This window comes from Apium graveolens, chromosome 3 (assembly GCF_009905375.1).
Source record: "Apium graveolens cultivar Ventura chromosome 3, ASM990537v1, whole genome shotgun sequence".
Classification (NCBI taxonomy): domain Eukaryota; kingdom Viridiplantae; phylum Streptophyta; class Magnoliopsida; order Apiales; family Apiaceae; genus Apium; species Apium graveolens.
Genome location: NC_133649.1, coordinates 204,701,747 through 204,715,543, shown reverse-complemented (window position 1 = coordinate 204,715,543; position 13,797 = coordinate 204,701,747). Strand labels below are relative to the sequence as shown.

The window sequence follows — 13,797 nt, the reverse complement described above, 5'->3', positions numbered from 1 at the left end:
CCTTTTTTTAAGTATATATACGCCCCTAGTGGACCTGGACCCTTAAAATCGTCAAATTCTACTCAAAAAAGGCTTTTTCAGCGAAATCAGCGACCAGCCGCGCCCTGAGCGGCCGCTCAGCTCTCCTGAGCGGGCGCTCAGCTCTGCTGAGCGGGCGCTCAGCTACTGACTGGGAAAAATATTCTGATGAATCTTATTTTGGCCATAACTTGAGTTCTACTCGTCAGAATTAGGCGATTCAACTGCCCACGCGAAGCTATTGAGATTCTCTACAACTTGACAATGGCCTTGGCTTCCAATTCTGATCACTTTTAATCATATTTCCTTTAAAAGCTCTTTTCTTTATTTAACTGATACCTGAAATGCATTAACACAAAAACACATCAAAATACCAACAACTTGAGTCCAAAACACCAATTTAAGCTTGTAATAAAGCATTCCAAGTGGATATAAAATCCACTTATCACACCCCCAAACTTGAATCGATGCTTGTCCTCAAGCATAAATAGACTCAAAACTACAAAATAAACCTAATGCATTCATGCAACTACGTGAATGCAACTAAATGACAATGCAATCGATCCCCTCAGAATAACCATAACCAAATGAATAAGTCAATGCCTCTAAAAATGCAATGACTTTAAACAGAGTTCAAATAAATCCCACAAACCAACTCACAAACCAGAAACGTGCGTGTGTGGATGCTTAACAGATATACTCTCGATACTAGATCAATAACCATAACTTATTTATCATCGAAACAATCAAAAGTTTATAAACAGAATAGACAATAAACGCATTATGACTCACAACACCTCCTTTCTACTAGAGTTATACAAGGATTCACACTATTATTGAACACATAACAAAGATGCTTATTTGATCGTGCAATGAATGAGGTCCCAAAAGACTTATACAATAATACCCATGTAGCGAGCGTTAGGTTAGTGGATCCCAGACTATAAAAGCCTTAGGTCACTAGGCACAAAGTCCCCTAAAACTTAATAACTCGAGTATTAAAGGGCTCACTCTTGATCAATTATGCATAAACACATACTTTTTTTCTTTTTTTTTCTTTTTTCTTTTTTTTTTCAACAATTTCTGAATGAGTGCGTTTCGCTCCATCTCATTCAACCCTAGACTACTCATAAAAATATGAGCCGGCTACTAGCCATTTGACACCTAGCCTTACAATAACTAGCAATAAAATCCAAGTTTTTCTCCAGATAAAAAGAACCAGTGTTTTTACGTCACTACGAGAATATCACAAATTCTAAATATAACCAAGTGATTAAATCTCAACAACAAACAAGTATGATCATGATCTAGATCAAAAGCAACCCTATAAGACTTTGTGAAAATATTTGTTTCTGGCATGCAAATCAATTCATTAGGACTTAAACATCCCTCTATTCGTCATCACCACACTGAACTCAACATCAACTTATCAAATATCATAGTTCATCTTAAGGGATCATGCTAAATATGCATGCAAATGCAACTATATGAAATTACATAAAAATAAACAAATATGTCCTAAATGAACAATCATACAAAAATATGAATGAACTACAACTAAACATGAAACATGAATCTATATGAATCTATATGGACACACACTACTAATCCTTACATTATCACCCCCAAACTTAAAATTTTCAATGTCCTCATTGAAGGTAATAATAAGGATTTCAGGCATACCTAGTCGTCGGAAAGATCACCCTCTTCGGGTGGAGGATCAGGTGGCCAATCAACCTCGCCACTAGTGTCTCGGAAAATAGTACCGAAAGCGTGTGTCAAATCTTCAGCAAAATGACGGTGAATGTCGTGCATGGCCTCCATATGCCTAATTACTCGCCTGTACTGCTCGTCACCAACACCAGTCCTATCAACTACCTGCTGCACATGAGAAGAACCCTCTATAGGCACTGGAGGATCCGTTCGGCTACCCTCTACATTATCAAAGATATATCCCAACCCCTTGTCAGGGGGTGCACCTAAGAATGAATAACTCAAGTGATTTGGTAGTGGGTTGAGCTCAAGTGTAGGAGCATCTTCAATAGACGACTCGAGACGATCCTGAGAAATTTTCAGCTCTGCTAACCCAAGAGAATTGAATGGCACATCCAACTTCCTCTTCCACAGAGGTGCATTCAAAACCTGAATTTGCTCTACTTTAAAGCACTCCTCTTTAGCTGTGGGTAATTTTATTTCCTTGAACACATTGAAAGTGACCTTCTGATCATTAACCTTCATCATAAGCTCTCCTTTTTGCACATCGATCATAGTTCGGCCTGTAGCCAAGAATGGTCTTCCCAAGATAATGGGAATCTTCTTATCTTCCTCGAAATCAAGAATTACAAAGTCAGTAGGGAAGAAGAGTTTATCCACCTTGACCAAGACATCCTCCACTATACCTCGTGAATAAGCGATGGAACGGTCAGCTAGTTGCAATGACATGTATGTTGGTTTCGGCTCAGGCAGACCAAGCTTCTTGAAGATAGATAAGGGCATCAGATTGATGCTAGCTCCTAAATCACATAAACACTTGTCGAACGACAAGTTTCCGATGGTGCAAGGATTAGTGAAGCTTCCAGGATCTTTAAGCTTCGGAGGCAACTTCTGTTGCAGCACAGCACTGCATTCCTCCGTTAGAGCAACGGTCTCTAAGTCATCGAGCTTCACTTTCCGAGAGAGAATACCTTTCATAAACCTCGCATAGCTAGGCATCTGTTCAAGAGCTTCAGCGAAAGGTATGTTGATATGAAGTTTCTTGAACACCTCCAGAAACTTCTCAAACTGCTTATCCAGATTTTTCTTCTGCAGCCTCTTTGGAAAAGGAGGTGGAGGATAGATCTGTTTCTCCCCTGTATTAGCCTCAGGAGGAGTGTGTTCCACAGTAGTCTTCCTTGGTTCCACCTCTACTTCCTTCTGCACATCTTCTTCAGCCACAACTGCATTTTCTGAATCTTGAGATTTTTCAGGCTCTTCGTCTTGCTGAATTTGGGGGCTTGCGACCTTTCCAGACCTTAAGGTGATGGCGTTCACATGTTCTTCAACTTCCCTCTTTCCCGGATTGGCTTCTGTATCACTAGGAAGCGTTCCTGGTGGTCGATTCAATAAGGCATTAGCAATTTGCCCTATTTGGTTCTCCAGAGTCTTGATAGAAACAGCTTGGCTTTGGCATATAAGAGCCTGGTTTTTGCACATAAGCCTTAACTCCTCCAATTCATATTTTTCATTCGAAGATAGACCTGCATCATTAGTTTGTTGTTGAAGTTGGAGTTGTTGTCTTGGTGTAAATTGTTGCTGAAAACCAGGAGGGTTAAATAGCTTATTTGCAAACTGATGGAATGGCTGTTGCATCGCATTCTGATTGTTGCTCCAGCTAAAGTTAGGATGATTCCAGTTGTTAGGATGATAAGTGTCTGGAACTGGTTGCTGCGATCTCTGAAAGTTGCTCACAAACTGAGCTGAGTCGCTAGATATAGCGCATTATTCTGTCGCATGCGGACCTGCACACAGCTCACAAACACTAATTATCTGCTTAACACCATAGTTAGCCAGAGAATCGATCTTCATAGACAACGCCTTTAGTTGAGCAGTGATAGCCGTAGCTGTATCCACTTCAAGAACTCCTGCTACCTTGCCCTGTGGATATCTCTGGGTTGGATACTGATATTCATTAGCAGCCATCAGTTCAATTAGATCATAAGCTTCCTCATAGCTCTTTGCCCATAATGCTCCGCCTGATGCTGCATCAAGCATGGGTCTGGACTGTGCTCCCAACCCATTGTAAAAACAAGTGATGATCATCCAATCAGGAATTCCATGATGAGGACACTTCCTAAGCATCTCCTTGTAGCGCTCCCAAGCTTCACTTAGCGATTCTCCCATTTGCTGTGCAAATTGAGTAATAGCATTCCTGAGTGCAGCTGTCTTCGCCATAGGGAAGAATTTAGTAAAAAACTTCTGAGCAAGATCTTCCCAAGTAGTAATTGAACCAGCTGGTAGAGAGTGTAACCAGCTCTTAGCCTTGTCCTTCAGAGAGAATGGGAACAATCTCAGCTTCACAGCATCTTCAGAAACACCGTTGAACTTGAATGTGTCGCATATTTCAATGAAATCCCTAATGTGTTTAATGGGATCTTCCGTTAGAGAACCCCCAAACTGGACTGAAGTCTGTACCCATTGAATTATGTTGGGCTTGATCTCAAAGGTATTAGATGTGATAGCTGGCCGGACAATACTAGATTGAATGTCATTGATCTTGGGTTGAGAAAAATCCATCAAGGCTTTCATTCGTGCTGCTGGATCTCCCATTGTAATGAGTACCTGAAACACAAACAAATAAACCGTGAAAGTAAAAGAATCCGAGTCAGTGAACTTTAACGACCACTGATGACAAGCACATAAACTAAAAATTAACACCGAGTCCCCGGCAGCGGCGCCAAAAACTTGTTAGGGCTAAAACACGCGCTAATATTCACGCAAGTATATGTGTTCGCAAGTAGTATAAGATATAAATCAGATTCGTTCCCACAGAGACTGGTTTAGGTTAAGTTCAATTTATGCACCTATGCAACAATGTATGGTTATCGCTCAATGCTAAGACAAATAACAAATTGGGTTTTTATTAAACTAAGAGATTATACTAAATAACATTAACTAAGAGAATTGAAGTTGAATTACTATATATGACAAACATGAGATCCTAACTTCATTAAATACTTCATTCAATAGCCTTATTGTTTTTAACCTTAGCATGTGATGGTGATGACACTAATCAGATAACACGAAACTGATAAACGCCAACTTTCGTTGCACGAGTACCATTCTACCAGACATCCACAAAAGAGATAGAAGCTGAATAGGCACCAATTATATTGAGACCCTATATGTCTATAGAATTTGACAACATAACAGTTTAAGAACAAGTTATCTATCTTGATTACATAGGGCAAGTAAAACGGTTAGAGTTACCTACGAATCATGCATACAATACATGAACCTATGCTAGCATGGCAAGTTCTAAACCTCTATATTCACTGTCGCTTCAATAGAGATTAACACGCTATCTTATATGTTAGCTACGCACATAAGACGAATAAGCACAACCATACTAGGATATCAATCAATCACCACACACCAAGATATCGAAACAATTAACTATTGAAATCCATAAGTAAATCCGCTAGAATCCCATGACAACGATTAGCCCATAATCGAACTCATCGTCACCATGGGTTCCAATGAAAGCATGGTATAAACAAGGTCTTAATAAACTAAATAATAATCAAAGTACAAATAAACGAGATCTAGGTTCAATAAGAACGAAAACGAGCATCCAAAGTTACAACTAATTCAAAGAATCACAAGTTGAAAATAAGATCTTCTTTTTCGGAGTTATTCTGTGCTTCTAGGTCTTCTCCTTGGTATCCCAATCTTCCCGGATGATGAAAACCCTTTTTTTTAAGTATATATACGCCCCTAGTGGACCTGGACCCTTAAAATCGTCAAATTCTACTCAAAAAAGGCTTTTTCAGCGAAATCAGCGACCAGCCGCGCCCTGAGCGGCCGCTCAGCTCTCCTGAGCGGGCGCTCAGCTCTCTGAGCGGGCGCTCAGCTCTGCTGAGCGGGCGCTCAGCTCTCTGAGCGGGCGCTCAGCTCTGCTGAGCGGGCGCTCAGCTACTCACTGGGAAAAATATTCTGATGAATCTTATTTTGGCCATAACTTGAGTTCTACTCGTCAGAATTAGGCGATTCAACTGCCCACGCGAAGCTATTGAGATTCTCTACAACTTGACAATGGCCTTGGCTTCCAATTCTGATCACTTTTAATCATATTTCCTTTAAAAGTTCTTTTCTTTATTTAACTGATACCTGAAATGCATTAACACAAAAACACATCAAAATACCAACTTGAGTCCAAAACACCAATTTAAGCTTGTAATAAAGCATTCCAAGTGGATATAAAATCCACTTATCAATTATGTTACCTCCTTAGGAGAATTCTATACAACATGTATGGACTCCGTATGGTTAGATATTAAGATTTCATGGAAAGTGAATTACGACAGTAGGTCACTGGTGGACCATAGTAATGCAGCAATGATTCGGCGAGTAATGAGCTGATTACAAGCATGAGAGTTGTATTGGAATGGATGTTGAGATTGAGTACCACTAATCGGGTCGTGTGGACGTATAAGTTATCTTTGATAGAAAAACTAGGTCGATTATTTACCTATTGAATATTTATTCTTTCTTATCAATAGAGAGTCATATTATTATACGAGGAAGGTTGCGGTGCAAGCATAGAATTCTAGTAACAATGATATCTAGAATGAGATCCCAGATTTGATTTTTGACATCAAGGGAGTTTCAAAGGTGATTGTGTATAAGCTCGAGGAAGAGCATGGGTCCATAGAATGATGGACGGAATAGCAAAAAAATATTTAGGCATGTGATATACGATGCTATAATACTTGATGTTGATATATATATGTATATGTTTTGTTCTCCTATGGCAAACCTCTATAGTTCAGAGGTAGATTCCAAGCCAAATATTTTATGGCAATATTTTTACGTATATACAATTCTCTTCAGTTCGTTCTTTTCTCTTCTTTTCATTTCATGTAAGCTGAGAAGAACAACCCTTCCAGAAGGGGAGGTATTGCCGAATGACTATCTATCTGTGTGATAGGAGCCTAGTAGGATACCGCATGTTGTTTAATTGCTTGTCAAGTACTAAAGGCTGGCCACCTTCTGGTACTAACTATGCGATATAACAAGTGTTCATGATCATAGTGATCTCTCAATAAATTCTTTTACTTCTATACGATGGATCAAGCTTTCAAAGATAGAAGCAGTTAGAAAGGAGTAGTATCAGTGCGGTGGTATTCCGAATCTAACGCGTTCGTGATACTAAGGCTGACGCAATTATTAAAAGGTTATAGAATGTTAACTAGCAAAAGTATAACCATTATAGTATTATGTACGGAAGATAGTAAGGACTACGAACTAGAAAATAATGGGTATTGAGAAGCAAAAGCTATAATGCTAGAAGCTATGATGAGAGTCTGTGCAATAGACTTGAGAGAAATTGGAATGATCACTTAACACGGATTGAGTTTTCTTACGATAATAGATCATATATCAGTATTGAGATATCGCCTTATGAGATCCTTGTGGGAAGACAATGTCGATCTCCCTTATGATAGGATGATGTTGCAGAGCGCAAGATGCTCAGACCAGCAGTGGTCCAAAGGACCAAGGATATAATAGATCTAATCAGAGGACGGCTGGTAGTAGCCCAAGATGGACATAAAAAGTATGTTGACACTACACCATAAATGGCCTACAGCAAAACCAAGAAAATGTTACAACAGGCCCAAAAAAGTGTTACCACATCCAGAAAAAGGCGTAAGGTAACATAAAAATTAAGTTGCTTTTTTTCGAGTTACCTTTGGCCCCTCAGGTAACAATACTTTTGCCCTGGTGTAACATTCACTTTTGTGTTACAATAGCTGTCAAAGGTAACATTAATCTATGTCTATAGTATCACAATATGTATGTTACCTTTGGACTCAGAATTTTAAAAAAAATGGGGCCCACCAATGTGGCCCACATGTACCTAGACTACTGCAACATTATAACAAGCTATTGTAACACCTTTACAAGCTATTGTACTATTTTTAACAAAAAAAAATAATTGTATAATTTTAAATAATACAGAATTCTAATACATTCAAAACTTCAAAATCTAATAACTACAACCATCATAAGTCTACCATCTAAGAAAATCACAACAAAATGAACTAATTAAACCAACTAATTTACATCCAAAACTTGACCCTACCCTTCAGAAGCCCACTCCCTACTAGTAGGGAACATGGAACAATTGACTCACAAATCTTAGGTAATGTTTACTCCAACGACATATGTTTGGATATCAACTCATTTGGCTTGGCTGATGAAGTGATAATAAACTTTCTTGGCACCTGCTTGGATGTGTTTCCTAGCACCAGGGCCATCCACCAACACTCATCCCCTGTAATTCACATAATCCAATTAGTAAAAATATTAGATTTCAAGTTACTCTATGTATTTGTATTTGACATTATTGTCTTCAATTAGAAGTTGGTGAAATTAATAACAAATTTGACCATATATAGTTCGAAAGTTATTTAAAAAAATGACATGGTATAAGTTCTGTACATTCATTCTCGACGGTTCAAGCAGGGCCATTAACAATTGCTCCTAAAATGAAAAAGTAGTTGTTAGACCATTCTGATCAGATAGAAGTCATACCTTATAGTGTATAAAATTAAGTTTTCGGTTACTCACCAAAAGGTTATGCTCTTAGTACTGATCGTGCTGCACACATTACATGCGAATGCCTTTGGGAGTTGCTCTTGCCAGAATTCCTTATCCCGACTTTAAACTTCAAAAGACCAAACTGCAAATGGATGTTCGAGTTGTGGTCAGTGTTCCTCGAGAGTTGGAAAAGACTTGAACAAGTTATTCAATCATGAAAAATATTTGTTACTAGCATATGCAGGCACAGACTCATATCTATCTGCAATGAGCAAAAATTGCAGATGGATACAGTTCTTAAATGTTTACTGCTAGAAAACTCTAGCGTTAAATCCAATTTTCCTCTAAAAAGAGAGTAACTGAAGGTGCAATGTTGTTATTATTAGTAGTAAAGATATCATACGTGATACACCTTTTCCAGATAAATCATGGTTTTTATGTCACTAATACATATCATTTGATGCTCTCTTATTTTAGTGTTCAGAATATTTTGACTTACTCTATTTATTTTTCAAATAGATGCTGGAGTGGTATGACAAAAGAGAGAATTGAATACCTTTTGAATACATTTGAATTTTAGGTTTATTAAATGTCAATGTTGTATTCCCCGAGAGTAAACACACCAACGGAATCCAGAAGAGGAAGAAAAATAATAAAAAGGAAACAAGAGTTGAAAGGACAAGACAGAACCTACAGTATGTATACTATTATAAAAAATGAAAATTTGAAATTTACAGATCATAAATAATCAGAAGTTTAATATATAATTTATCGACTTTGGCATCATTCCAGGAACATCTCCATGTTTCTGGAAGATCCATTTTCAGTAAGGCAACATGAAAAATAACTTGACAAATAAATGAGTCTTTCAACTCGGTCAATCAAATTATTATACCAGGTGAATAAGTTTCTTGCTTTCCCACTTTAATTAACATATTTTATGTTTAATTTTAATTTACAGTAACTTAAAATATAAAAAATGATAAAGTTTTAGATATTGTAATTAAATTTATGTTGTCAACGAATATGAGTAAACTCTTGTAAAAGAATTAGAGTACTAAATCATATACACAGGATGGACTAATTATATACCTTGTCCCCGACAGCAAGGATTACTAGTTGACCATCTTCTGCAGGCTTCTTATTGCTTGAAACTGGAGCTTCAAGGAAGTGACCACCCTTTAATATTATTGTCTTAACATTTTATAACAGATGTGCTATCCACAAGAGACTAATTTAATTATTTATTTTAAAAATAGATCCCCTAAAGTAAATCATGATATAAACCAAATAACTAAAAGGAAACAACATTGGAGTTATGCAACAAGCTAAGCCTCACTAATATTCGATGAGGTATCAGCATCAACTGTTGACATGTCAATATAGGCTTGCTCCATAACACCGTCTTTATCAAACACAGCCTACATTAACCACAATACTAATATCACCATATAACTAAGCAACAACAGTTACAACATATCATTATCGATAAGTCATTTATAAGTGACAGCTAAACAGGGTTAATAATAATCATAAGTAAAAAAGCAACGCCCATCTAATAATAATTCAATCATGTTAGCATATTAGGCGTTAATATAATCTGAAGAGGCTAAAGTGATTGCATTATATAGGGTGCCCTGCCTTCTGCTAGTCATTTCCATTACTTCCAATAGCTCTTGCTTTCAAAATTGCACTTACTTTTCCAGAAAATGGATATTTTTAAAATTTAATGATATTCTTTAAGGTATTAAAAATTTGAGATATTAGTGGATTATATTCATCCAACATATCTAATTTTCAGTACAAATGATAGCATAAACAAACCTGGAAACTCGAGCAGGTTGTGAAATGACAGGACTAGGATCTCTTCCGTTAGGACCAATGTTTCCTGTACAGAATGGACAGTGCCGATCCCCGATAGGAATGCCCTCCATTCCCAAACAAACTGCAAGGCCACGTATAAAATGTAAAAAGAATCTAAAATCAGACCTAAAAATTGACATTTACCCAAAGAAGAAGAATTCATGTTGATTGTAACTCAATACTGATACAATAATGACATACATGTAAAATGCATTGTGAAAGATGAACATCCAAGTTTTAGAAATTAAGTTAAGAGAGCGAAGCAAGAGAACACAAAACATAAGGGTAAAAATGTGTGAGTATGGAAGATGCAAAATCAACTACACGACTAATATAAATATTTCAAGAGTTACTTTGCCGTCAGTTCCAGGATACAGACATTGTTGCCATCAGTAAGATCCAAGAGAAAGTGCGGTTCGATAAAGTAACCTTAAAGCCGTGTCGGAGATGATACATGTATAACATATACGAAACATAAGTTCACGGAGAGATAGAGAGAGAGAGAGAGGTAATACATACATTAGAAGTTTGCATATATACATACACACGAATCATAAAACATATACACACGAATAGAAGAGAAGTAGTACCCTAAAGTAGAAGCGCAAACTGAGGCCAAGCTGATTCGACCCAAAAGCTAATTCGACCCCAAATTAGCACTGAAACACAGAGAAAAAACCAAATTAGTACCGGAGCAAACAGAGTTTAAATAAAAAGAACCAAAAAACAAAAACCCCCAACTCAAACATAAAACCTTAGGTTTGTTTGAAGCTGAAATCAGCTCAAGCAGTCCCCATTTTCATCGATTTGTGAAAATTTATTTCTTAATTGAATTAAATCGACTTTAGTTTACCGTTCAATAAAAAGGGAGCTGAGAGAGAGTGAGAACTGGAGAGAGCTTTGAGTGAGGTGGAGAGAAATGTTCATAGAAGGGAGAGACTTTAATTTTGCAGAGAGAGTGGTTTGACTCGTCTCAAATTTTAACCCGCCCTGTCCAACAAAAATTGCCCGCTTGTTCAAAAGTTTAGCCCGCATGAACCATTAGGAAAATTTGCTAATTTTACTTTTTTTTTAATATTTTTTTTATAAAATTTTAATTGTAAATAGTATCAGTTATTTACAACAATTTATAAATTTAAGCAATAAATTTTATTTTATCAAAATTAACTAATTTTAAAATCAAATATAATGATTTTTTAATTATTTTTGTTTTAAAATTTATTTATAATATATTTATAACTGATAATAACTTTAATATTTAAAATAAATATAGAATTCTTGGCAAAACAAAATATAGGATTATTCTATTATATTGAACGAAATTATATTTTAATATTATTGCTTTATTATATTATCAAAAATGATTAATTTTGAAGTCAAACAATTATATATTTAATTATTTGTAAATTGATAATATTTTGTCCATTAATACCCTATTGTAACATAAGTTTTCATATGTTACTGTATGTAACACTTTGTAGCTGTAGTAACATGTTGCAAAAGCTATGGTAACATTAGAATTCCAGTGTTGCGATAGATTGAGATGAGCATATCTAATGTAACATAACTTTGTAACACGCACAATCAAACCATTGCGATAGGCCATTTATGGCGTAGTGATTTGACACGAAAGGACAAAGAATAGGAAATAAGGGACCTAGTAATGTTAAAGGTATCCCTTGAAAATGATTGATGAGGTTCAAAAAGAAAGGAAAGTTAAGCCTACGAATTGTTGGACCCTTTGATGTATTAAGACGTATTGGGAAGTTAGCATATGAGCTAGCCCTACCCCCCGAACATGTAGCAAGTTCATAACGTGTTCCACGTATCAATGTTAAGGAAGTGTAATTCGGATGCCAGACAAATAGGGGCATATGAGCGCATAGACATGCAACTAGACGTAACCTACATGGAGCAACCAGGAAGGGTTATAGATCAAAAATGGACAAATGCTTAGGAGAAGAGTTATCAAACTAGTCGGAGTTTGATGGTAGAACCACAATATGGGAAAATTATGTAAGAGTTAAAAAGTGCAATGCTAAGAAAGTATCCCTACTCATTTGTATCTGATTCCGGAACGGAATCCTTTTAAGGAGGGGAGACTGTAATAACCCCAATTTTTGGAATTTTTGAAACCCTTATGAATAGTGTTTTGCTGATTATGCTGAATAAGAAAACTTTTCATGCCACACTATGTAGGGGTTCTTTTATTGATCTTCTGGGATATTATTAGTACTCTATGTGGTATATAAGTGTATGTAAAGATCGTCAGAATCCAAATCCGAACACTTTGATTTTCCCGAAAATCCACCAGATACTGAAAGAATTGAGTATAAGGTAACATGATTAAAAGGATTAAAATTTAAGGATTATAAGAGAGGATCATAAAAGGAATATAATGTATTGAGAAAGGTTAAGGGAACCCAAGTAATAAGATCCCGGGTATGATCCCTCAAACGATAAACGAAAACGAAAGTTAAGCGAACCGTATAACAGATCAGCGGTCATTAGCCAAGTAATTAGAAGCTAATCAAAGAGGTTAGTGAGGATGATGTCATCAAACCAATAAGAAGAGGACAATCATGGGAAGATGACATAGGATTGATGACCTAAGCATGACCAAAGAGAAGTGTGTTGTTGGTTGATTAAGAACCACACAAAAATCACCATGGTTAAAAGGTAAATAATTAAAACAAAAGCCAAAAACAACCAACCAACAAATCATTTCACCAAAACACAAGTTGACTTCACTTTTCTTCAAGAAAAGCTCACGGCCTCTTTTCCATTTCAAGAAGAAAAAAACCAAAATCCAAGTTCCAAGCTTCATTAATTAGTGAGGTAATTATCTAAGACTCCTTATGCTTAGATATAGCTATCCTATAAGTTTAAGCTTCAAATTCCTTCACAATCTCTTCCTAAAATTCATGGAAGAAGAGGGTGAATAGTGTTTTTCAAGAACTAAAAATTTTGTTCTTGAGTTTTTGTTTAGATTAAGCTTGGGTAAGGACTTTCAAGGGTGATTCCAAGCTAATTAGTTACTCCTACTCACAAGGAAGGTATAATCTCTTAACCTAGATTTGTTATTGAATATTAAGAGCTTATTATGAGTAGTATAGTTCATGAGAAGCATGGTGTTTGAATATGTAGAGATTAGTTGGTTTTGTGATGTTTTTGGAGTTGTAAATCTTGGTTATTAGTTAAGGAACTTAAGAATAGTTTTAGTTCATGTTTGAGATTAATATAAATTGGAAAACTTGAGGTGTTGGGGCTGTTGTAGTGATGTATGGATGGAGTTTGGTTGTATGGTTGAATTGTGGTTGATTTGGAGTAGAATAAAAATTGGTAATCACGTAAACATAGTCGTCGTAATGTCCGATTTACTTTAGACTGTTTTTATTCTTAACATCAGGACCCGAGAACTCACTGTTAGGTTTAGACCATTGCCATGATTAGATAGTTCATGTTTCGAGCTTTGTTTTGATATGTGGTTCGTTTGAATCCGATATACGGTTTAGGAGAAACGACCGTTTTAAGTAACGGCATTTCGTGAACGAACCATTACCACTCGCCTTAATTTGAAACATTGGTTAAAGACCTTAAAGGACTAATTGGAGTATA

At 36.4% G+C, this 13,797-nt stretch overlaps 1 non-coding gene across 1 annotated transcript; it reads left to right on the top strand.

Moving 5' to 3' along the window:
* Positions 1 to 3,826: 3,826 nt before the first annotated feature.
* LOC141716543 (small nucleolar RNA R71) lies at positions 3,827 to 3,933 on the top strand. Its single transcript, XR_012573249.1, has one exon. It is a non-coding gene; the product is annotated as a small nucleolar RNA R71 (small nucleolar RNA).
* Positions 3,934 to 13,797: the final 9,864 nt, after the last annotated feature.